This window comes from Dipodomys spectabilis, unplaced genomic scaffold (genome assembly GCF_019054845.1).
Source record: "Dipodomys spectabilis isolate Male_0828 unplaced genomic scaffold, ASM1905484v1 ptg000227l, whole genome shotgun sequence".
Classification (NCBI taxonomy): Eukaryota; Metazoa; Chordata; class Mammalia; order Rodentia; family Heteromyidae; genus Dipodomys; species Dipodomys spectabilis.
The window spans coordinates 5,714,661-5,740,439 of NW_024870904.1; the positions used below are offsets into that span (position 1 = coordinate 5,714,661).

General features: G+C 44.9%; 1 non-coding gene and 1 pseudogene across 1 annotated transcript; both read right to left on the minus strand.

Moving 5' to 3' along the window:
• Positions 1-384: 384 nt before the first annotated feature.
• Positions 385-1,670, minus strand: LOC122123341 (annotated as a pseudogene).
• A 19,296-nt stretch (positions 1,671-20,966) lies between these two features.
• LOC122123360 lies at positions 20,967-21,073 on the minus strand. The gene has a single exon (XR_006150377.1). It is a non-coding gene; the product is annotated as a U6 spliceosomal RNA (small nuclear RNA).
• Between the last annotated feature and the right edge of the window lie 4,706 nt (positions 21,074-25,779).

Genomic DNA, 25,779 nt, shown 5'->3' on the forward strand with positions numbered 1-25,779 from the left:
CCCCCTTCCCCCTGTCTACTTACATGATTTCAGCACCTCGTCGGTCTTAAATAGACCTGGACAAGACCCAGCTTCTTGAGATTTTGAGAAACAGAAATATCAACTGGACAGACCTTGATAAATGGGTATCAGGAGGAAATGAAAAGGTAATCCAGAATTACAGAAATAGTTTTTTTTTCCAGAGTGGAAAGAGAGAGGAGACATTCAACAAACAAATATTTATGAGTGCCTTCTATATGTTCTAGGCACTGTTCTAACCACCACCCCCCCCCCCAAAAAATAACAAGAAAGAGGCAGCAGAAACAAATTCTGAAAGAGAGGGAAAGAGGCAGCTGATGAAGGCTGAGGGAATTGAAAAACTTGAGGTGATAGGGGGTTTCTTCTTTAGGCCTCCTCTTCAGCCTCCTTACCCAAATCCTGGTACTGCTGATACTCAGAGATGAGGCCATTCATGTTGCTCTCTCCCTCAGTGAACTCCATCTAATCCACACCCTGTATACCAGTAACGGAAAGCCTTACTGTAGAACATAGCAATAAACTGCTCAGAGATACACTTGAAGAGCTCCTGGCTGGCTGTTGCCAATGAAGGTGATTTCCATCTTCAGGCCATGAGGTGGGATGTCACAGAGCTGTCTTGACATTGTTGGGAATCCATTCCACCAAGTAGCTGCTATTCTTGTTCTGCACATTCAGCGTCTGCTCATCTACCTCCTTCATGGACATACAGCCATGGAAGATAGCAGCCACAGTGAGGTACTGGCCCTGGCAAGGGGTACCAGGCAGCCATCATGTCCTTAACATCAAAGACTTGCTGGGTGAATTCAGGCACTGTGAGGGCCCAATATTGCTGACTTCCATGGCTGGTGAGAGGGGCAAAGCCAGACCTGAAGAAGTAGAGATGTGGGAAGGGTACCATGTTGACTGCCAGCTTGCAGAGGTCAGCACCGAGCTGGCCAGGGAAGCAAAGGCAGGTAGTGACAGCACTCATGGTGGCAGAGATGAGGTGGTTAAGGTCCCCATAGGTTAGTGTGGTCAGAAGCAGGTGCTTAGAAAGGGTCTCATTGTCAATGCAATAGTTCTCATCAGTGTTCTCTACCAACTGATGGACAGAGAGGGTGGTGTTGTCATGCTCCACCACAGTGGCAGACATTCAGGGTGAGAGTACTACACTGAAGGTGTTCATGCTGTGGTCAGGATACTCTTCATGGATCTTGATGATGAGCAGGGTGCCTATTCCAGAGTCTGTGCCCCCTCCCTGGGAGTGGGTCAGCTGGAAATCTTGCAGAAAGTCACAGCTCTCGGCCTCCTTTCCCACCACTTCAAGGACTGAGTTGACCAGCTAAGCCTCCTCTATATAATGGCCTTGGTGCAGTTGTCTGCACCAAACTGACCAAAAACAAAGATGTCTGGTCTGAAGATCTGGCCAAAGGACTTTGAGAGAGAACAGAATCCATGGTCCCAGGTTCTAGATCCACCAAGATAGCGTGAGGGACATATACGCCACCAGTGACTTCATTGTAGTACACCGAGATGTGGTCCAACTGCAGGTGTCTTTCTCTGTGGTAGGTACTGGTGGGGTCAATGCTGTGTTAATCACTGATAACCTTGCAGAACTTGGCACCAATCTGGTTATCACACTGGCCAGCCTGGATGTACACAATTTCCTTCATGGTTAAAAATTAATTTTCATTTTCTTTTTGCTCACCTCAAGGTATGTACAGGGCAAGAAAATACGTTGTGTTTTTTTTTTTTTTCCTGTGCAGTTCTTGTGTGAAAGGATGGAACGTGCCCTAGAGGCTGGAGCAGCTAGATCCACACATAATGGATGGGAGATTCTTGGTTTTTAATGAAAAGCAATGTAATTTGTGGAAATTGGTTTTATGCTTGGTGGTTGAAAGCAGTTGGTGGGCAGATGTATGGTGGCCAATGGACCACCACACTGGACCAGTGGTGCCAGGAGATCATTATTTTTCTTGCCACCATAAGCCACAGAATTCCAGGTCTCCCAGGTGTCAGCCCTTGGACTCAAGGATGGATGATGGTAAACTAAGTTTTGTTGGGTTGGGGTAAGGAAAAAGAATCCAGAATCCCAGGGCCTGGAGTAGTGGGCCAGATCCAGGTCAGTACTTCCCTCCCAGAGTGGAAGAGCAGCCCACGGTGCTCAAGGAGTTAAAAACCTGAGAGGCTGAGCCCTATACAAAATGGAAGTGATTGGCCACCAGAATCTGAAAACCCCAAATCACTTGGATAAGTGGGGCTAAGAACTAAAACTCCACTCCATGTCAGCAGTGGAGCTTAAGAGCTGTGGCCTGATGTTTGAGAAGCTACAAAGAAGAGAGCTGGGTGACACTACTAAAGATCTGAGAATCCCCTGGGGTTAACAGTTTCAAATTAGTTCCAGCAGAGCTGAGCTGAAAATGGCTACAGTGCGAGTCACCTCCTCTCCCCTCCCCTTCCTTTCCCTCCTTTTCCCTGAGCCTGCCAAAGCCACCAAACCCAGTCCCTTCTCGACTGGCATGCTGGGTCTAACACCTTTCTGAAGCTCGAACCTTGGGCAAGCCACCCAGAACCTCTCTATCCAGCGGAACCTCCTGCCCAGCTGCATCAAAAGATTGGCAATGCCCTATGTGCAGGCCTCAGATGTGTGCTGAAAACTTGGATAGACAATGGGTGCCATCCCAAACACCTCTGTACCCACATTGTGCCCTCCCAAGTACCAGTGACTCAAAGGGAAATGCTGGGCCACTGGAGAGGTTGGCTCTGGGGCCCTTGGACAGGTGCACACACTTTCCATGGCCTATACTCCCACTGGTGCTTACTAGCCAAGACTGCCATTCTGCAGGGAGGGGCACTGATACCAAGTTCCAGTGTGTGGCTCCAAATTGACAGTGCCAGGACCCAGGCTTCTGGCTAAGGCTCCTGGTGTTATTCCAACTTTTCTTTTTAGTGTGGTCTCTGGTCCTTACCCAATCTCATTTTGCTTGCTTTTTAATTTTTTTTTATTGTACAGAGGGGTTACAATTACATAAAGTAATAAGTACATTTCTTGTCAAACTTATTACTCCTACCCTCAGTTTTCTCCTACTTTCCCTCTCCCTCAATCCTCCTACCTAAGCTGTACAGATCATTTCCAATATATTGTCTGTGTATGTTGCTGTTGCTTTGGCTTAGTGGTACAGTGCTTGCCTTACATGCATGAGGCCCTGGGTTCGATTCCTCAGCACCACATAAGCAGAAAAAGCCAGAAGTGGCACTGTGGCTCAAGTAGTAGAGCACTAGCCTTGAGCTGAATGGTTGAGGGGCAGCACTCAGGCCCAGAGTTCAGGCCCCACATCAGGCAAAAAAAAAAAATCTAACTTTAGTTTTCTACAGGTGTTTAACCAATTTTGCCAGCACACCATTTACTGAAGAGGTTGTCTTTCTTCCATCTTATTTTTTTTTTAGCTCCCTTATGAAAGATTAGGTGGCTGTAGTTCTGTGGGTTCATTTTTGGGTCTATTCCATTGATCCTCAGGTCTGTTCTTGTGCCAGTATGAAGCTGTTTTGATTACTATAGCTTTGTAGTAGATTTTGAAGTTTGGCATTGATATTCCTCCAGCACTGTTCTTTCTGCTAAGGATTGTTTTTGCTATTCGGGGTATTTTATTGTTCCATACGAATTTTTGGGTTGCTTCTATTTCCTTGAAGAATGATGTTGGGATATTGATAGATATCACATTGAATTTGTAGATAGCCTTTGGCAGTATTGCCATTTTCATGATGTTAATCCTCCCAATCCAGGAGCATAGGAGGATTTTCCACTTCCTTAGTTCTGCTTTAATTTCCTTTTTCAGGTTTTTAAAGATTTCATAGTAGAGGTCCTTCACTTCTTTAGTTAATTCCTAGGTATTTTATTTTTTGGTGGGCTATTACAAAAGGAGTTGCTTTCCTGATTTCAGCCGCACTCTTCTCATTATTAGCATACAGAAAAACCATAGATTTTTGAGGGCTAATTTTATACCCTGCTACTCTGCCATAGGTTTCTTTAAATATAAAATCATGTCATCTGCAAAGAGACAGAGTTTTACTTCATCCTCCCTTTTTGGATCCTTTTGTGTTTGCATCTTGTCTTATTGCTCTAGCTAGGTATTCTAATACTACATTGAAGAGGAATGGAGAGAGTGTACATCCTTGTCTCATTCCTGAATTTAGAGGAAATGGCTTCAGCTTGTCATATACACCTTTTATTATATTGAGGAATGTGCCATGGATTCCTAGTTTTTCCATAGCTTTCATCATAAAGGGGGGTTGGATCTTGTCAAATGCTTTTTCTGCATCTATTGAGATGATCATTGGTTCTTATCCTTGCTCTTGTTGATGTGATGAATTATATTAATTGACTTGTGTATATTGAACCTGTTGGGTCTTCGTCCGTCCCACGAAAGACGGACGGGGTCCGAGGAAAGGTAAGTGCGGCGCTCGCCCGTTCCCTAGCCTCCCTCAGCCCAGGAGACAATCAGACACAGCGGGGAGCCAAATCCAGCAGGTAGAAAAACTCGTTTATTAACAGAGAGCAGCCCCTTTTAAAGACAACAAGGGTGGGTGGCATGGTAAGGGAGGAAGAGGAACCAATCACTGTCAAGGTCACACCCTATCATTCACCTGATCCCTCACGGGCTGGTTAGGCACTGATCAGAAGATCAATTGGGGTCTGCCCACTCAACCCCTCCCAGAGCCATCTTGGCTGGCCATGCGCTCTCCAGTAAATTAGGCTCTGCCCACTCAACCCCCTCCCAGCGCCATCTTTGCTGCCCATGTGCTCCACAGATTCCCCCTTTTATTTTTGTTTTAATGGCAGACCCACCTAGCACAGTAATAAACATCAGTCCCACCACAGTTAGAAATGTCCGAAGCAGTTCAACTAATTCCTGGGCACCTGGTGTCTTTTAAGTATGCCAGTTCCTTGTATGTGCCTTTAAGCTAGCACAGGAGTCAAGATGACCTTTGAGCTTTACTGTCAGCTCCCAATTGCTCCCAACATCATCTCCCCCCCCCCCCCCCCCCCCCCCCCCCGTCTTTGCTTAAAGAAGCGAACCCGCCTGTCTTAGGTTGGGTGGATCGCCTTGTCTGCCTTACCCGTCATCGGGAACTTCTTCAGAGCGAAGCTGAAGGCCCTGTCTTAGGTTGGTCAGACGGACACCCCCTCTTACCCGTCTCTGGCTGCGATTCCTCTCGTGGGGGAAATTCATTCATTTGGAGCTTGATAACTGGCTGGCTAAGCTCATAAGAGTTTTGCAGTGCACGTATAATGCAAGGAAGGCATAGAAAAACCATCAGCAAAAGCATTCCCAGGCCAGGAAATGTCACTACTAGTCCTTTAACCTTAGTGAAGGATGGGATAGCAGTCTTTGCCACTTCAGAGTCCAGAGGTGGGGATTGTTCTAATCCAGCTATTTGCCTGTGGGGTTGGACAAAATCTAAACTGGAAGCATAACAAAAGGTGGTTGTTTAACAATAAGTATGGATTCAATGCTGCTATACAAGCAATTAGTAGAAGAACAATTAAAGCAGGTAACATTAAAATAATTAACTCCTACAAAAATATTAAACAGTCCATAGGGTGGTGATCAAAATGAAGGTCAGGCCACCAGCTCGAAGGGACAGCTTCTCTTGTGGTGCTCCTGACGATTTCTGCATTGCCAGCATTGATCACCGCCCAGGTCACCCGTTGAGGTTGAGGTTGATGCAGGTTCCGTAGGGCCGTTCACAGGATTCGGAGTCAGGACAGCCAACAGCTGGAGTGTCACCATCTGCAATTGTTAGAGAACACAAGAGCTTCTCAAGGGCTGGTTGCCCTTGGGGATGGTTAATAATTGTCTTTCTGGCTTTTGTCTTTGGTTAGCTTATTCTTGGGCATCCTCCTGTATAGAGGAAATGGGTAAAAACTTAAGGTTCCTGGCAGGGATCCAAATGGGAGCAGACTCCCCTATGGGGAAAACGCATCCAAATCCCCTGCCCATAGTAACTAGGGGGTCAGGTCCTCTCCATTGTTGTGTCAGGGGGTCCTTCCACCTGACTTTCACTTGGGGCTTAGGGTTTAGTTGTCCCCAGTGCTTCTGAAATCTGGATTCAGTTGCCCCTTTTGAAAAATTTAAGATGTTAATGGTAAACAAAGCTATCTGTAACTGTACATGGGGGCTAATTCCCATTTTTTGTTTTAATAATTGCTCTTTAAGACATTGATGATTTCTTTCTATAATTGCTTGGCCTTGGGGATTATAGGGAATTCCTGTAGTATGATTAATATGCCATTTGTCAAAAAACTCTAACATTGCTTTGCTAACAAAACAGGGTCCATTATCGGTTTTAACTTGTGCTGGTAGACCCAAGGTAGCAAAGCATTGAAGAAAATGTGCTTGTGAATGTTTAGTTCTTTCTCCAGTATGTGCTGTGGCCCAGCATGCTCCTGAGTAGGTATCTATAGAGACAAAGATATATTTAAACTTACCAAAGGCCGGGAAATGGATAACATCCGTTTGCCAGAGGACGTTGGGTTTAAGGCCTCTGGGATTTACCCCCGGGGGTTGTAACGGGGGTACTTTTAAGAAAGGCTGGCATGTTTTACAGGTATGTACTATCCTTTTGAGGTCCTTTACAGGAATCTGAGGAAATCTATGCTGAAGACCTCTCCAATTAATATGGGTTAAATCATGCAAACAGGTAGCCTCTTGTAGTGTTAATGCTTGTGGGCCAGTAGCTAACTGGTCCGCCCACTTATTGCCTAGGGAGAAAAACCCAGGAAGATTTGAATGCCCTCTCAAATGCTGAATATGAATAGGGGCTCCCCGCCCTTCTAATAGGCCCTTAAGGGTAACCATAAGGGGGGAAATAGGGTTTTTATCCAGCTTAATATGTGCCTGGGGAATATGAGGGAGCAAGTTAATCATATATAGGCTATCAGCATACAAATTAAAGGGTTTTTGAATGTCCTGAAGAGCCATAATTACGGCCAGCATTTCCTTATATTGTGCTGACCCCTGACAAGGTTGACATCTTTGTTGGCTCGGGGTCTTTTGTTGTTCCTCAAAGGCTGCATATGCAGAGCCCGCTTTACCTCCGTCAGTAAAAACATGGAGGGCGCCAGGAATAGGCGTAGGAGAAAATAGGGATGGTATTTTGAGGGGAAGTCGCCACAACATGACAGTCCATTTGGATGGCCCATAATGGCAGTCAGTTTGGCCTAGAAACCCCTCCAAGGAGAGAGCAAGACGAGCATTGGCTCGAGTGAGCCACTCAACGTCTGCCATCCGAAAAGGAAAAACAATGGAGTGAGGGTCGAGGCCATAATGCCTTTGGGCTTGAGTCCTTCCCTTCACAATAGCATCTGCAAGTTGGTCTGCTTGAGAGTACACCCGAGGTGTGCCCCCCAGGGGAGTGTGAACCCACTCTAATGGCTCCCCATTTTGAGTTAAAACTGCAGATATTAATGTGACCCCTGCAAACAACCAAAGGGAAATGGGCTCACTAATAGAATACCTCTTTAGGGAAACTTCATCCAGGGCTTTTTGGAACTGCAAAAATATTGCCCTATGGCTGTCTGTAATTGTAATAACTTCTTGTGGCATCCTGTCTTTTAGCAGGGCAAATAAGGGCACAAGACTATCTTTAGGGACAGAAACCCATGGCAACAGCCAATTGATTTCCCCTAAAAGACTCTGAAGTTGGGTTAAGGTTAGAGAGGCTGGAATATCCAGCAAAGGCTTAAGGGGGCTGGCCTGAGTCAAGGTAAGGTGGGTCCCGAGCACCTTAAAAGGAACTACCTTTTGAATTTTATTAAGGGCTATGGTAAAACCCCCCTTTTTTAGTATGTCGAGGACCTGGGCCAGAAGGCCCTCCAGGCAGCTTGGGTCTCGGTGCCCCAGAATTATATCATCCATGTAGGCATAGGCAAGGGAGGTATCTGAACCCAGCACAGGCCCTAAAAGTGTGGCCAAGTATTGTTGGCAGAAGGCAGGGCTATTGGCCATACCCTGTGGCAGTACCGTCCATTCAAACCTCCGGTCAGGCTGGGAGAAAGTAAGAGAAGGTATAGAGAAAGCAAACTTCTCGCAGTCATCTGGATACAGAGGGATAATATCAATCACAACCAAAGTATATTCTGAAGGTATAGCAGGAGTCCAGGGCATGCCTCTTAGGGGCATTCCTACTAGCTTTCATTTACCTTCCGTAGATCTTGGAGCATCTGCCAAGCCCCAGAGGCTTTTTGAATAACAAATCCAAGGACTTATACAAGGGCGGATATGCCCGAGGCTTATCTGTTCCTCCACCAGAAGGTGGAGGGCTTCAAGTTTAGGTTTGGTCAATGGCCACTGCTCCACCCAGATTGGGCTTAGGGCGGAGTCCGTCCACCAGGGGGACGGTCCAATGGGCCTGGGTCACCCTGCCACGAGGCTGCCTGGGCCTCACAGCAGGGGGGGTTCCTCCTTGCGTTAAAGGGGCTAGAGGATGCCCCTCCCCAAGTTTAAAGACTTCCCATCTAAATCAAATTTGTATCCCTCCCTGCCCCTGGGGTAGGGTATAGGGGGCGGTTTGCCCACGGGCCAGTTGGCAGGGGATTGTTGTAAACAATCCCTCTTAAAGTGCCCTTCCTGCCCCCATTTAAAACAAGTCCCTCTCCCCGATGGCCTTGGGGTTCCTTGGCCCTGGGCTGCCAGCGCCTGAGTAATGGCCTCAGTCATTGTAGATGCCTGAGCCTGTAAAGCTAAAGCTAGTGATTGGGACTGGTGCTGTTGCGTTCCCACATCCTGTGAAGCCACCACCCATCTGCTCAGGGAACTGTCTCTCAATCCCGTGCAGGCCATGCGGTGGTCTGCATTCCCTTCCCAGACCAGCAGCTTTACAAACTGATCTCGGAGGTTCCCTGTCGGCAGCTTGAGGTGAACACTCTGTTGGACTCGGTCTATGAAATCAGGTCGAGGCTCACCCAGTTTTTGTCTCACTTCTGCCATGGAGGACTCAGTAGGCCCATCATCTAGTTTGTACCACACGGCAAGTCCTGCCTGCCTCACCTGGTCACAGTACGGGCCAGGTATTGCGGCCTGTTGGATGCCGGTGGAGTACCCTTCCCCCTTCCCTGCTAGCATGGCATAAGTAATAGGTTTTGCTGGTTGAGCCTGCCGGTTACTCTCCGCTTGCACTCTGCATTCCTCCTTAAAGAAAGCACACCATTTAATAAACTGAGAACTAGTAAGAACGGCTTTGGCCACATCCATCCAGTCCTTAGGGACACACGGGTGATAGGCAATGTCTTGTAATAAGGTCTGGGCCCAGGGAGAGTTTGGGCCATCCTCCGCCACTGCCTTGCGGAGCTCTTTAAGATCCTTAGCTTCCCATGGATACCATTCCAAGGGCCTGTTAGCCCCTGATGCCACATTGACCGGATACGCTTGGGGAAGCGAATCCTGTGGCCGAGAGTCTGGGCTCTTGGGTGGCCCTTCCTTTCCAGAGGAGGTCTCCGAGTAGGTTACTTCCTCAGCCCTTGGTCCCTCCATGTAGTAGGGGTCTGGGTTTTGCAAGTCCCTCTCGCAGGTCTCGTAGGGCGCCGTACCTCCCTTCCAATCAGGGGAATAGGGAGGGGGCCTAGGACCGTCCGGGGCACCTGAGTAGCTGCCTCCGCCCCTGCATGCACAGATAGTGCGTTCCCGGTTGAATTTGACCTTTTCCTTTTCCTTTTTACTTCCCAAGTCCTCCTGTACTCCTTCTAGGCCTAATGTTGCCTCCTCCTCCTTCTTCTGTGATATAGCATTACCCATATTTAGGGTTTCACTTACCCCGAGAGACCGCTTAGCCTCGGCCGGTATCTTTTCCTTTCGTGCCCCACGTTGGGCGCCAGATGTTGGGTCTTCGTCCGTCCCACGAAAGACGGACGGGGTCCGAGGAAAGGTAAGTGCGGCGCTCGCCCGTTCCCTAGCCTCCCTCAGCCCAGGAGACAATCAGACACAGCGGGGAGCCAAATCCAGCAGGTAGAAAAACTCGTTTATTAACAGAGAGCAGCCCCTTTTAAAGACAACAAGGGTGGGTGGCATGGTAAGGGAGGAAGAGGAACCAATCACTGTCAAGGTCACACCCTATCATTCACCTGATCCCTCACGGGCTGGTTAGGCACTGATCAGAAGATCAATTGGGGTCTGCCCACTCAACCCCTCCCAGAGCCATCTTGGCTGGCCATGCGCTCTCCAGTAAATTAGGCTCTGCCCACTCAACCCCCTCCCAGCGCCATCTTTGCTGCCCATGTGCTCCACAGAACCAGCTTTGCATCCCTGAAATGAATCTTGTTTGATCATAGTTGAAGTCAATCGGCCAGAATTTTGTTAAGAAGTTTTGCATCGATGTTCATCAAAGAAATGGGTCTATATAGTTCTCTTTCTTTGATGAGTCCCTTTCTTGTTTTAGGATGAGGGTTAGGATGGCTTCACAGAAAGAGTTTGTTAGGGCAATACTTCCCAAGGCTATCTACAAATTCAACGCGATACTTATCAAAATTCTAACCTCATTCTTCAAGGAAATAGAAGAGGCAATCCAAAAATTCATATGGAACAATAAAAGACCCCGAATAGCAAAAATGCTCCTCAATGGAAAGAACACTGCTGGAGGAATATCAATACCAAATTTCAAACTCTACTATAAAACCATAGTAATCAAAACAGCTTGGTATTGGCATAAGAACAGACCTCAGGACCAATGGAATAGAATTGAAAATCCAGAAATGAACCCACAGACCTATAGCCATCTAATCTTCGATAAGGGAGCTAAAACAATAGAATGGAAGAAAGACAGCTTCTTCAGTAAATGGTGCTGGCAAAATTGGTTAACTACTTGTAGAAAACTAAAGCTAGATCCTTATATATCACCCTGCACCAGAATCAACTCCAAATGGATCAAAGACCTCAAAGTCAAAGCAGACACTCTGAAAACATTACAGGATGGAATAGGAGAAACCCTAGGTCTCCTTGGCTCCAGCCGAAATTTTCTGAATAGAGACCGGGAAACACAACAAATCAAAGAAAGGTTGGACAAATGGCATTGTATGAAGTTGCAGAGCTTCTGCATGGCAAAGGACATAGCTAGCAAGATCAATAGAAAGCTCACAGATTGGGAGAAGATCTTCACTAGCCATACAACGGACAAGGGTCTCATATCTAAAATATACTTGGAACTCAAAAAATTAAATCCCCCAACAACAAATCCTCAAAGAAACAACTGCCCAATAAATAACTGGGCTAAAGACTTGAAGAGAAACTTCTCTGAAGAAGAAAGAAGGATGGCCAATAGACACATGAAGAAATGCTCAACCTCCCTAGCCATAAAAGAAATGCAAATCAAAACAACATTGAGATACCACCTCACAATGGCTATAATCAAGAACTCTAACAACAACAGATGCTGGAGGGGATGTGGACAGAAGAGAACCTTACTTCATTGTTGGTGGGAGTGTAAACTTGTTCAACCACTTTGGAAAGCAGTATGGAGGTTCCTGAAAAGACTTCACATAGAGCTCCCCTATGACCCAACAATCCCACTTTTGGGCATTTACCCAAATGTTTACAAACAAGACCACACTAAAGCTACTAGCACAACTATGTTTATTGCAGCATTATTTACCATAGCTCAGATATGGAACCAACCCAGATGCCCCTCAGTAGATGAATGGATCAAGAAAATGTGGTATATATACACAAAGGTATTCTATGCCTCCATCAGAAAGAATGACACTGCCCCATTTGTTAGGAAATGGAAAAACTTGGAAAAAATTATATTAAGTGAAGTAAGCCAGGCCCAAAGAAACATAGGTCCCATGGTTTCCCTTATTTGCAATATCTAGTATATGTCTGAATAAAGCAGAAAAGGTCAGATAATGTGATGTTAGGAAAATGAACCCTTAGATATGTATTTTAATATGTATTTCATGCATTTGTTTCTAATGCATTTATAAAATTATCTCTTTGTTGCTTTGTATGTCCCTCCTCCACAGTATAACCCCTGCTTTCACTATATTTGATGTCAGTATAACTTGTGGAGGAGATGGGGAAAAACAAGTCATTTAAGGATACAGGTGGACCTGTTGCAACAATGAGAAGTACAAGGTCATGTCGAAAATGAGCTTTACAACGTTGGTGGGGGGGAGGGGGGGGAAGAATTGGGTGGTAGGGGGGAGGGGGGAGGTAGGGAAGGGATGTGAAGGGTAAACAAAGGAGGAGGCTGCAATGCTTGATAAGAAATGTACGCAGTATCTTGCCTGTGTAATTGTAACCCCTCTGTACAGTATGTTCACAAAAAAAATTAAATTAAATTAAAAAAAAAAAAAAAAGAAAGAGTTTGTTAGGGAACTTTTACTTTCAATTTCATTGAAGAGTTGGGGGAATATTGGTGTGAGTTCTGCTTTCAAGGCCTTGTAGAATTCAGATGTGAATCCATCCTGTACCGGGCTTTTCTTGGATGGGAGGTCTCTTTTTGCTGTTTCTACTTCAATGCTTGATATAGGTCTGTTCCGTTGGTTTAAATCTTCTTCATTTAGTTTGGGCATGTCAATATTGCTAGAAATTCTTCCATTTCTTCCAACTTCTCAAATTTGTTAGCATAAAGGTTTGAGAAGTGTTCCCTTATAAAGTTCTGAATCTTGGTTGTTTCTGTGGTGTTGTTTCCATCTCTGATTTTGTTTATTTGGGCATGTTCTCTTCTTTTTTTGGTAAGATTTGCTAAGCGTCTTTCAATTTTGTTAATTTTTTCAAAGAACCAACTTTGTTTTGTTGATTCTTTCTAAGGTTTCCTGGACTCTAATTCATTTAATTCTGATTTAATTTTAATTATTTGTTTCTGTCTACTGCATTGGGATTTGGCTTGTTGCTCTTTTTCCAAGTTGCTTCAGGTACCTTGTTGAATTGTTGGTTTCAGATCTCTCCAATTTGTTGATGTAGGAACTCAGAGCTACAAGTGTTCCTCTGAGTACTGCCTTTGCCGTGTCTCAGAGGAGCTGGTAATTTATATGTTCATTTTTTTTAAATATCATGCACATTTGAATTTCCTTTCTAATGTCTTCCAGGACCCACTGGTGGTTCAACAATGTGTTGTTAAGTCTCCATGCTTTACAGGATTTTCTTTGGTGGCTTTTGGTGTTGAGCTCTAATTGTATTCCATGTGGTCTGAAAGACTGCAGGGAATAATTTCAGTGTTTCTGAATTTGTATGGATTTGTTTTGTGATGTAAAATGGGGTCTACTTTAGAGAATGTTCCATGTGCTGCTGAGAAGAACGTGTATTCTGATACTGCTGGGTGAAATATCTTGTAGATGTCTTTTAAGTCTATGAAGTTCTGTAAATCTGAGGTATCTCTCTTGAGTTTTTGCTGGGTTGATCTATCCAGTAAGGAGAGTGGTGTGTTAAAGTCACTGACAATTAATGTCTTTGGATCTCTGTGTGATTTCAGGAAAAATAGTGTTTCTTGGATACATTTGGATGTCTGGTATTTGGTGAGTATATATTTAGAATTTTTTAATAAATTTTGTTGGTGGGCTGGGAAGGTGGCTCAGTGGTAGAGCGCTTGCCTTGCATGCCTGAGGCCCTGGGTTCGATTCCTCAGCACCACATAAGCAAAAAGAAAAAAGCCGGAAGTGGCACTGTGGCTCAAGTGGTAGAGCACTAACCTTGAGCTGAAGAGCTGAGGGACAGCGCCCAGGCCCAGAGTTCAAGCCCCACGACCGACAAAAAAAAAAAAAAAAAAGAATCTTGGTCTCTATTGATCCTGTGTGGATTACAATGCCACGGTGGGATGTCCTGTTCTGGGCTGGTCTGTTTGGGGTTCAAAAGGCTCCTTGTATCTGAATGGGCCAATCTTTTTGTATGTTTGGGAAGTTCTCTGCTAGGATTCTGTGAAATAAATTTACTAGTCCTTTAGCTTCTGTCTCTAGGCCCTCCTGTACACCCATTAGCCTTAAATTATGTCTTCTTATGGTGCCTTATATATGTTGAATGGATCTATCATATTTCTTGGATTTGTTTTGAATGCTTGTATGTTCTTTCTCTATAATGTCTAGGCTATCTTCAATTGCAGAGATTCAATATTCTGCATCTAGCCTACTATCCAGGCTTTCTATTTTGTTTTTTATTTCCCTTCCTTCTAATTGATCAGTTTTGATGGCTTCAATTTCTTTGTTGAAGCTTTGTTTTAAATATTGTATGGACTTTTTTATCTCCTTGATTTGGTTTTCAGTGTTCACTCTCAAATCCCTTAGTTGAGTGGCTATAGTTTCATTAGATTCCCTTTCCTTCTGTTGGAATTCATTCAGCTTTCTGTTTGTGGAGCCCATGAATTCCTCTATTAATCTTTGGTTAGCCTCATCACACTAATGCAGAGACCTATCATGCTCACAGAGAGCACTTTGCAGGCTTTCAATCTTTGCATTCAGCATGTTTTCCAGTAGTGTTTGTAGAGCACTTTAAGAACTATCCTCTGGATATTCATTAACTGCTCTGTTTCCTGTTTATTTGAGCTTCCTTGACTTGCCATTTTTCTTGTGTTTCTATGGCTTCCACACTAGTATGCTATTTGAAGTCAAGCACCAACCCAGAACCCTGTAGTTGCACCGATTTTGGAGATTTACAATCAACAGTGGGTATTTTCACTCTATCTATCCTTTTTGGGAGAGGGAGGGGAGAATGAGAGTATATGCAGTTCCACACCAGAACACAATTTTAAAGCAGACACCAATCCAGAAGCCCGTAGTTGCAAAGACTTTGTAGGTTCACAATCAAAGATAGATATTTTTACTCTGTCTCTCCTTTTTTGGAAATTAAAGTACCTCCAATTCCACACCAGAACAGAATTTTAGGACAAGCAACAGCCCAGAGCCCTGTAGTTGCACAGACTTTGGAAGTTCACAATAAAAAATAGGTGAATTCACTCTATCGCTCCTTTTTGGAAATGAAAGTATACTCACTTCCACACCAGATCACAATTTTAAGACAAATACCAATCCAGAGCCCTGTAGTTGTGCAGTCTTTGGAGGTTCACAATCAAAGATAGGTGCTTTCACTGTATCTCTCTTTTTTTGGGATTGGAAGTACCCCTGATTCCACACCAGAACACAATTTTAAGACATGCACCAACCCAGTACCCTGTAGTTGCAAGACTTTGGAGTTTCACTATCAAAGATAGATTTTTTTCACTCTATCTCTCCTTTTTTTGGATATGTAAGTAGGTCCAATACCACCTTAGAGCACAGTTTTAAGACAAAATCCAACCCCAGGCCATCAATTTGCACCAATTTTAGAGGTTAAAAATGATATGCAGGTATTCCCCTATCTATCTCTGTGTTTCTTTGATTGTGGTGGGGGTATTGTGATTCAGGAATGGGGGTTATATACAGATGTAACCAGTGAACTAATCTGTCATGAAGTTTGAATTAATCTAGACCAAAAGGATAACTCAATGATCTACTTTAACACAGTCAAAATGAGTACAGATACAGTCTAGCTCAACAACTAGAGATCAATGGAGTAAGAAAATCAAAGAAGAAACAGAGGACCAGAAATTAAGAAGTATAGGGAGAATTATGAGGAGAAAATAAGATTAGAGGAATGTAAGGAGGGAAAGGAAGAGAGGGAAGATAACCTAAATTCAGAGATAGGAAATAGAGAGAAAATGAGAAGAAACAAAAAGAAAAAAAAATTATGTAAGTATAAAGAAATAATACTACAGTTAAAGGTACTAAGGTTGAGAAATTGCTAATTGAGTAATCAATGTTTGAATTAAGTATGCACTATGAAGGATGAGGCTTAATAATCAAAGTTGGCTATGTATCTGGGGATGAACAGAACAGCAATTAAGAAGAGGGGGGGAGACCAAAAGGGAAAGGGGAAAAACAAAGTAAAAATAATGAAAAAGTAGAAAAAAATAATTTTTTTTTCATTAGAAAAAAGAATTCTTCGATTTATTTGGAGGATCTTGTGTCTCCCCTGTGTCCATATCTCTTGATGGAGCCTCTGATTTGCTTGTGGTGCTTGGTTTCCTGTGGCTTAGTTGATTTCTCAAATCAGTTTGTTTGAGCAGGTAGAAAGAAGTTCTGCCTTGTAGGCAAGGGGTCTTCATGACCCTCCTTTCAGACTAGTTTAGTGGGAGGGCAATCTGATTTGTGTGACACGTAGGAGGGAGATGGATGTTTTCTCTCGTTTGGAGTCACTGCAAGAGAAGCTCAAGCTGAGTGTGGTGGGATTGTGGCCTGTCTTGAATCAGTGGCTTTTCCCTCAGGAGACAGTCTTGTGGTCCATCCTGGAGCCACTCTCAAGTTTTATGCTGTGTCCAATTTTGAATTTTTTTTAACCTCCTGCATCCAGGAAAGTTACACCACCCTCCAACCCCCAACCCCCCTGCACCCCTGTAGAGGGGTGGGGCTGCCTCTGGCTGTGTTTACCTAGTGAAGAATATGCTCCATCCTGGGCGGGGCTTCCCCCTCCTGGGAAGGGCAACTTTCCCCTGGGTGGAGCTGAGTCCCACTGGTCAGATTCCTTTGCCCTGTTGAAAAATGGCCCTGCTTCTAAAGCCTAAGTTATCTGCTAGCTGCTCTGGCCTGGTCTTTGCCAGTATCAAAGATGGTGTTCCTCTCAGGTGGTGGGGGAACAGCTACCTTCCAAACACTGTTCTGTGAGGAGTGAGAATATCTTGTGGAGTACTCACACCTTTCCCTTCAGACCATCTGTGATCTGCATCCATCTGTGGTCAACAGGATGAAGATTTCTGCTCCTAATCAGTTTGCCATGGTGGTGAGTAGAAGCCACTCACACTGTCTCTGGTGCCTTTCTCTCAGGCCCTGTCTGCTGCTATGGTGGCAGCCACAGCTACCACCACTGCTGCTACCATGGTCACCTGTGTGTGCTCAAATCTATCTCCTTAAACAGGCTGCCTGAATCTTCCCACTCTGGCCAAATTCTCTGTACTGTGATGGTTCACTTGGTGTGACTCTCTAGCCTTGGGTTTTCACTGGAACACTAAAACTGGTTTCTTCACAAGAGCTCAGTTAGACCCCAGCTGCTCTTCTGCCATCTTCCTCCCAATCTCTAATACTAATGACTATCTTTGTTGCTTTTAATTGGAGCAAAGTGACCTTTGTAAGACTCATTATCTGAAAGCTGAGGTTCAAAGTCAGCCCAGAGAAAAGTCCTTGTGAGACTTTTATTCACCAGCAGAGTCCTGGGAAGCTGAGTTGCTTTGGGGCTCAAAGGGGCAGAGTGCTATCCCTGAGCTGGAGAGTTGAGGGGCAACATTCAGGTCCTGAGTTCAAGTCCAGTGATCAGCCAAGGGAAATGCCAAAGATGCATTTATCCCAATTTGGAAAAGATACTCCTAAGACCCTGAAAATGATGGAGCATCTAGAGGCAGTTACAAGCCATTTCTCAGATGCCAGAGATGGTGTCAGATCCTGGAATCACTTGTACTTGGCCCTTCAAAAATTGATCAGAGCCAGGAGGTCATAGGAACAGTTTGTAAAAATGCCTTTCTAATACCCATGTATGTCTCCTCGGTAGCTGGGTAGGAACCTGATAGTCATCTGTGATAGTGGGTAGTAAAACTTAAGGTTGCCAAATGAAGGTATAGTTAAAAATCCCAACTCTAGTATCTGCTCAGAGCCCTAACTGGCAGTGAATTTTGAGTTGACACCAGTCACATAACATTCAGGAAAAATATTTGCAGACCTGAGTCTATGTCCTTATTAAAATCTGTCTAAAAGCCTTCACAGATAATTTAGGCATTATTAAGGTCACAAGAGATCAAGTTCCCCAGCCAGCCAGAAAAATGCTTGTGCAAGCCAAAGTGCTAAACAGGCTACACTGCAGCCCAAAAGGTCTGTGCAGTTGTTAGGTATGTACCACTCTGTGTAGGAATTTGCAGGCAACCAAGCAGATGTGATATTCCTTTGGAGCCACTGGGCGAGCATGCTGCTGCTGCTGCCCATCCCCTTTGGGTAAAATTCAAGGACAGCCTGACAATCATCTGGAGGAGACTACAACATCATCCTGACCACTTCTACCATGGTAAAAGTAGATGGGATTCCTGCCTAACTCCATCACTCTGACTGTATCCTGGTGGAAGGCTGCTTTGGATCTGCAAAAACTCAGACTTTGATTATGGGACATTTTTTGTGGGATATAGATTTGTAAATCTTACCCACTAGGACCTGGGAGAGATTGGTTATATTGCTATGCCAATAAGACAGATGTAGGCCAAAAAGGGCCTTCCTTATAAACTTTAGTTAAAGTAACTTGGTTAAATGAGCACAATGCATTTCTCACTGAAAAAAAAAAATCAACAATTTGATTTTATGTGCATAAGAATAGTGGGGGATGAAATGAGAAAATTAATGATTTGATTTCCTGAACCTAAAGACCGATGGGGATGTAGTGTGGAAACTGAGTCCAAGCCATCCCTCTGCCTGGTCAGGTGCTGGGCTGTTGGTTTCACAGACATCCTGAAGCCTAGCCAGGAGATGAGGGTTGGGGGACTGTCTACCCAAGGTGAGATTAGAATCCTTTGAATTGCATATTCCTGACTCAATGGGTAGAGCAAGGAGGACCCTGCCTTGGGTAATATGTAGATACATAATGTTGTTTAGCCTTGGGGCAGCTCTGCTCCTTATGTTGTTTATGTATAATACTTTGTTGAGGTTTGGTCTCCACCCAACATGTGATCTTTGTCTTTAAAAGGTTGGTACAAGCTCTGTTGAGGGCTGCAGATCTTTGTAATTGGCCATCTGTGGTCTACTAGCACTCAAATAAATACCAAAATTTGACCTTTCAAAAAAAAAAAAAAAAGTGAGAGATGAGTTGCTACCAATGGCTCAGGTTTGTCATGCTAGCTACTCGTGATGCTGAATTCTGAAGATTGTGGCTCAAATCCAGGCTGGGAAGAAAAATCAATAAGGTGACATCTCCTACAACCAGCAAAATGCCAAATTGGAGGTGTGTTCAAATGAGAGCAGTAGAAAAAACAAGCCAAACAAAGCTGGACATTGGTGGGTCATGCCTGTAATCCTAGCTTCTCAGATGGCTGAGGTCTGAGGATTATAGTTCAGAGCCAGACTGGACAGGAAAGCCCATGAGACTCTTATCTCCAATTAAACCCAAAAGAAAAAGAAAGCTTGGGTGGAGCTGTGGCTCTAGCAGTAGAACACTGGTCTTGAGCAAAAAAGCTCAAGTACTCTGAATGTAAGTACCAGGACCAGCCCCTCCACACCACCCCCCAAAAGAAAAAGGAAGCACAAAGCTACAAATTCAAGCTTTAGCACCATGTGTAGAAGTAGATATTGACCAGAAGCTGCTCATATTTCCACCACCAAGTGAAGTGGGAGAGACTGGAGAGAGGCTGTTAGATTATTAGACTTTTGCCAGAAAACCACGCAGACTTCCAGGTACAGAGAACAAAGAAAGGTCTATTGGCAGGAGAGGAGCCAGCAAGACTCCTTCTCACATGGAAGAAGTGAGAAGAAGCACCAGCTATTGTCTGAGGTGACCTTACAGAACCTAGGAGGTTTAAGAGGGGCTAGAAGGGACTAGCAGGCGGAGACCTTGGGGTAGACATGTGGGCCAGGGGCTTCATCATGGCGAACTAGGATTTATAGCTGCTGTCCAAATAGTAGATAAGGGGGTCCTGCAACTGCCCAGAACTGAAGGTCACTCTAAGGGGCTCTTGTTGCTCTTGGTGGTAGCTGCCCCAGAGAAGTGCCATCCCAAGGTAAAGAGGGTTGGAGGCTGATTATTTACTGCCTTTACTAAATGCGTCTAGTGTTGCCTAAGAAGGGAGCATGCTAAACTATGGAGAAGGGAAGGAGTGTACTAAGCTGTGGAAAGGGAACTCATTTCATTAACAGAGGCCCTGTGACCCAGTATCCCCAGTGCACAGGGACTCCTGGATAAAAGGAAAGAAACGTACATGCAAATGATGGAAATCGAGAAAAGCAGCCTGCACCTTGCTTCTGCCTAATGAGTTCCCATTCCCCCTCCACGGTTCCTTCTTGGCCATGTTTGTCACAATGTATATGTCGCCTAAGCCTCAACTATGGGTCATCTTTTATTTTCTTATAGCCTTTTAATTTATAAATAAATCACTTCCTCAAGTTGTGCACTGTTCCTAGGACTTGAACTCAATGCCTAATGACTCTCCCTAAGTTGTTGTTTTTGTTTTTGTTTAAATTCAAGGCTACCAGGCTCTACTACTAGAGTCGCAGCTCAACTTCTGCCTTTTTATGGTTAATAGGAGATAACAGATCCATGTGAAGCCAAGGGCACTACACAGTATCCTAAAATCTGAGGATTAAGGTTGGGAGCCAGCCTGGGCAGGAAAGTCCATGTGAGTCTATCTCTAATTAATCACCAAGAGGCAGGAAGTAGTAGGACTCTAGCCTTGAGCAAAACACCTCAAGTTCAAGCCCAAGACTGGCACACAGGAAAAGAATTCTCATGGACTTTCCCTGCCCAGGCTCTGGCTTAGAACCATGATCCTCAAATTTCAGCTTCCTGAGCAGGTAGGATAACAGGTATGAACCATGTTTTGAAAATGCTTAATTGGCTCTTCAATTCTCTCGCTTTCCTTTTCATTTAGTGCTTATTTTTGTTTTTTCAAGTTCAAGTCCCCTGGCTTTTGGTTAAGGTCTTTCTGGGTGTTTTGTTGTTTGGGGTTGGGGGAGGGGTTGATGTTTGTTTTTTGTTTTGTGGGTTTGTTGTTGTTGTTTGGGGGGAGTGTAGCTCAAGGCTACCAGGAGGCTCTATAACTTGAGCCACAGCTCAACATGTGGATTATTTTTTTCTTGATGTTGAACCTTAACTCAGGGCATGGCCAATCTTCTTGAGGTTGTTGTTGTTATTGGTTATTGTTGTTGTTGTTTGTCTGAAGGCTACCAGGATCTACAATTTGAGCCTAAGCTCAACTTTGTTGTTGTTGTTTTAAGTATGGAACGCTTCACGAATTTGCGTGTCATCCTTGCGCAGGGGCCATGCTAATCTTCTCTGTATTGTTCCAATTTTAGTATATGTGCTGCCAAAGCGAACACTGTTGTTGTTTAATGCCAGCCTTGGGGCTTGAACTCAGGGCCCGGGCACTATCCCTGAGCTTCTTTTGCTCAAGGCTAGCACTCTACCACTTGAGCCACAATGTCACTTCTGGCCTTTTCTGTGTATGTGGTACTGAAGAATCAAACCCAGGGCTTCATGCATGCAAGGCAAGCACTCTACCACTAAGCCACATTCCCAGCCCCCAAAGCTCAACTTCTAATTTTTTTGTTTTTATTTGGATGCTGATCCTAGGGATTGAACTCAGGGACTGGCAACTCTCCCTGAAGTTTTTGGTTGGTTTTTTGGTTTGGTTTTTTGTTTTTGCTTTTTTTTCTTTTCCCACAAGGTTAGCAGACTTCACACAGGTGAACTTTTTTTTGTTTTTGTTTTTGGGATTTTTTTTTTTCTTCTTAAAAGCACCAGCCCCAAAAACCATGTCACAGTCAGTCACATACAGCAAAAGAAGTTTATTGTCAGCAGGGGCTGACAAGGCCAATTCTCTTACAGGAGAGGGAGAAATGGAACCTGTCCTTTGTTTTAGGGGCATTTTTATAGTCAGGGGATTAGGGGTGGGTTTTCTGATTGTAACAGTTAACATGGGGCTCCAGGAAGAGAAGTGAGAAGAATGGCCAAGGCTGAAGGCAGGGCAGGCCAGATAAACTGGTTTGGGGGAAGGGACTGAGGACATGAGGTAGAGGACATGATAACACTTATTTCTGGATTTGGGGGGGATGGATTTTTCGGGGGGGGGGGTTCTTTTTTTTCTTTTTTCTTTTTGGTGCTGAATTTTGTTAGCTCTGCCCAGGAGAACAGCTCCCTCTCCCACTTCCTCTTCATGAAAGACAGCACATACCCTTACCAGAAATCACCTGCCTGAAACCTCTAATCACCTGGCTGTCAATTACCTGTGAGTCAGCAAAGGACCCTAGACTAATCCAGGGAGGTTGAGGTGAGGAGGCTAAGTCTAAGTAACTTTTTACAGCCATCCTAGTGCCTCTTGTTGGATAGAGGGAGCTCTCCATCAAGTGCTTAGAGGTAAGAGAGGCCATTCAGTAAATTGCAGGTGCGTAGCTCAAGGTGAGCTAGGAAAACTCAGCTTCAGAAAAATGCAGGTATCATGGCCTTAGGAAAGCTTTGCATAGAAAATACTCTGATTCTGCCTTGATCACCTCCCTAAGTGGCTTGAATTGCCCACCTCTGAGTAGCCTCTAAGTATCCCCTATCTTCCCTAGATGGAAAAGTTCTGCTGCTACCTGAGCGTGTACCTGATTATGTCCATATAAGGTCTGCTTTTGTTGGGCTTCAGTGCTTTACCCCAAGCATGTGGTTGTTGTCTTTAAAAGCTTTGTGCAAGTTCTGTTGGGGTCTACACATCGTTGAGTCCATCTGCAGATGCCAACCTTTTAATAAAGACTCCCGATTCGGGGCTGGGAACATGGCTCAATGGTAGAGTGCTTGCCTTACATGCATGAGGCCTTGGGTTCAATTCCTCAGCACCACATAAGCAGAAAAAGCTGGAAATGGCACTGTGGTTCAAGTGGTAGAGCGCTAGCCTTGAGCTCAAGAGCTGAGGGACAGAGCCCAGGCCCAGAGTTCAGGCTCAACCACCACCACCAACAACAAAAAAGACTCCCAATTCAACCTCTCAAAAGGTGGCTTCTCTGTTTTCTCAGGACTGAGTTATCTTTTTTTTTTTTTTGGGGGGGGGGGGTGGAGGTCCAGTAGTGGGGCCTGAACTCTGGGCCTGGGCGCTGTCCCTCAGCTCTTCAGCTCAAGGCTAGCACTCTACCACTTGAGCCACAGTGCCACTTCCGGCTTTCTTCTTTTTGCTTATGTGGTGCTGAGGAATCGAACCCAGGGTCTCAGGCATGCAAGGCAAGCGCTCTACCACTGAGCCACCTTCCCAGCCCCAGGACTGAGTTATCTTACAACCAGATCACTTCTACATCCACTGTTGGTCACACCTCCCCACCACTCTAGGATCCCTTTCAACTACGTGTTTCTTCCCTCTTTTTTTTTTTCTCTTCTCTCTCTCTGCATACTTCCATCTCATGCTGGTTGGGAGTTTGCTCTCCTCCCAGCCCCCACAGCAAACTCTTTTCTGTCTGAACCATGTGGCAAGTCTCGTTTGGGTGAACTTTATAGTCCTAGTGCTTGAATTCAGGGCCTGGCCACTTTTCCTATTTTCTTTCTCTTTGTTTTTCTTTTCTTTTCCTGAAGGCTAGCAGGGTCCATAGCTTTTGCCACAGGTGAATTTCTAGCCTTTTTTTTTTTTTTTTTTTTGATGCTAGCCCTAGGGCTTGAACTCAGGGTATGACCACTGTGTCTAAGGACTTTATTTTCAAAGCTAGCAGGCCCTAAACTTGAGCCACAACTCTACTTCTAGCTTTTTTGTGTGTGTGTGCTGGTCCTAAGGTTGAAGTCAGGGTTTGGTGAGTGTCCCTGAGTGTTTGTTGCAGGTTCCACACTTTGAAATACAGCTTACTGTTAGGTTTTAAAAAGAGGTGGCCGAGTAAGAACAGCACCACACACACGTGATATCAGGTAAGGGGTAGGTTTATTCATCGTTCCGGCTGGCACCAGGCCATCTTGGTCCTCCACGCAGTGGGGAAAGGCCTGGGAAAGACAGCTGGGAGAGCTGGGAAAGAGAGAGAGAAGAGCTAGAAAAGAACAGAGAGAGAGCAGAGAGAGATAGAAAAGAGCAGAGAGAGAGCAGGGAGAGAGAGTCTGGGCCTGGGCTAAGCCTTATCTAGGGTATGGGCGGAGAAAGGTGTGGCCACATCAAATTCAAATGTGACCTGAGCAGATGAAGATGTGACCTCTTCCAGGTGTCTCAGTTGCCTAGGTAACGCAGGTATGGGTGGAGACTTTGCTGCGAGGAGGGTGGAGTCTGCTAGCCATCCAGGAGTGGACCTTATACTTACCTTCTTGCTTTCCTGTTGGTACTGGTCCTAGGGCTTGTACTCAGGGCCTAGCCACTGTCCCTGAGTTATTCTCTTTTTCATTGTTGTTGTTATTCTCATCCTAGGGCTTGTACTCGGGGTCTGGTAACTGTCCCTGAGGTTTGGGGGGTGGGGGGGGGTTGTTTGTTTGTTTGTTTTTGGTGAAAGTTAGCAGGCTCTAACAATTTGAGAAAAGGTTCAAGCTCAACCTCTGATTTCTTTATTTATTTGGGTGTTTGGGAGTTGGTCCTAGATCCTTGGGCTTACATTCAGGTTCTAGCCACCCTCCCTCTCTTTTTATCTTGTTTAGGTTTTTTGTTCTGTTTTGTTTTTTGCTCAAGACTAATTGGTTTTTCAACTTGAGCCACAGCTCAACTTCTGACTTTGTTTTCATGGTGCTGGTCCTAGTGCTTGAGCTCTGGGCCTTTCCCACTCTTTCTATTTCTATTTTGTTTTGTTTTACTCAAGACTTGCAGCCAAGCCGGGCACTGGTGGCTCACGCCTGTAATCCTAGCTACTCAGGAGACTGAGATCTGAGAATCGTGGTTCAAAGCCAGCCCAGGCAGGAAAAACCGGGAGACTCCTATCTCCAATAAACCACTAGAAAACCGGAAGTGGCACTGTAGCTCAAGTGGTAGAGCGCTCACCTTGAGCTGAAGAGCTGAGAGACAGCGCCCAGGCCCAGAGTTCAAGCCCCACGACCGACAAAAAAAAAAAAAAAAAAAGACTTGCAGCCTATATAACTTGAGGCACAGCACCACTTCTGGCATTTTATTTGGGGATGGTTATTACGAGGTAAAAGTACCAAGAGAAGCAAAGGGCATTTTACACAGAGGCTTGAAATCTGAGGATCTTTGTTCCAAGCCAGCCTGGGCAGGAAAGACTATGAAATTCTTATCACCAATTAACCAACAAGAAGGAGAAAGTCATACAATTCTAGCCTTGAACAAAACACCTCAAGTTCAGGCCCATTACTGGGACTGTAAGTGTGGCTTAGTGGTAGAGTGCTTGCCTACCATGCAGGAAGCCCTGGGTTCAACTCCTCAGTACCACATAAACAGAACAATCCAGAAGTGGTGCTGTGTCTCAAGTGGTAAAACACTAGCAGCTCAGGGACAGTCCCTGAGTTCAAGCCCCAGGACTGGCAAAGAGAGTGGGGAGGGAGAGAGAGAGAAAGAGAGAGGGAGGGAGGGAGGGAGGGAGGGAGGGAGGAGGAGGGAGGGAGAGAGAGAAAAGAAAATGAAAATGGAGCATTGTTCTAGTTTTGCTGAAATTGTTTTAAGAAGGGATGGGCTGAGGGAGAATGACAGGGGACAATTGTGATCAAGACACATTGTATGTGTGTATGGAAATGTCAGAATACATTCATACTAATTATAAAGAGGAGAAATCTAAGTGAATAAAAAAAAGTATATAACTTGCAATAAAGATTTTTTTAAAAGTGAACCAAAATTGGGATCTGGTTGCTCATGCCTGTAACCCTAGATATTCAAGAGGCTGAGATCTATGGTTCAAAGCCAGCCTGGGTACGAAAAGTCCATGAGACGCTTATCTCCAATTAACCAGCAACAAGCTGGAGGTAGAGCCATGGCTCAAATGGTAGAGTACAGACCTGGGGTGAAGAAGTTTTTTTTTTTTTGGGTCCGGTCATGGGGCCTGAACTCTGGGCCTGGGCGCTGTCCCTTAGCTCTTCAGCTCAAGGCTAGCGCTCTACCACTTGAGCCACAGCACCACTTCCAGCTTTTTTCTTATGTGGTGCTGAG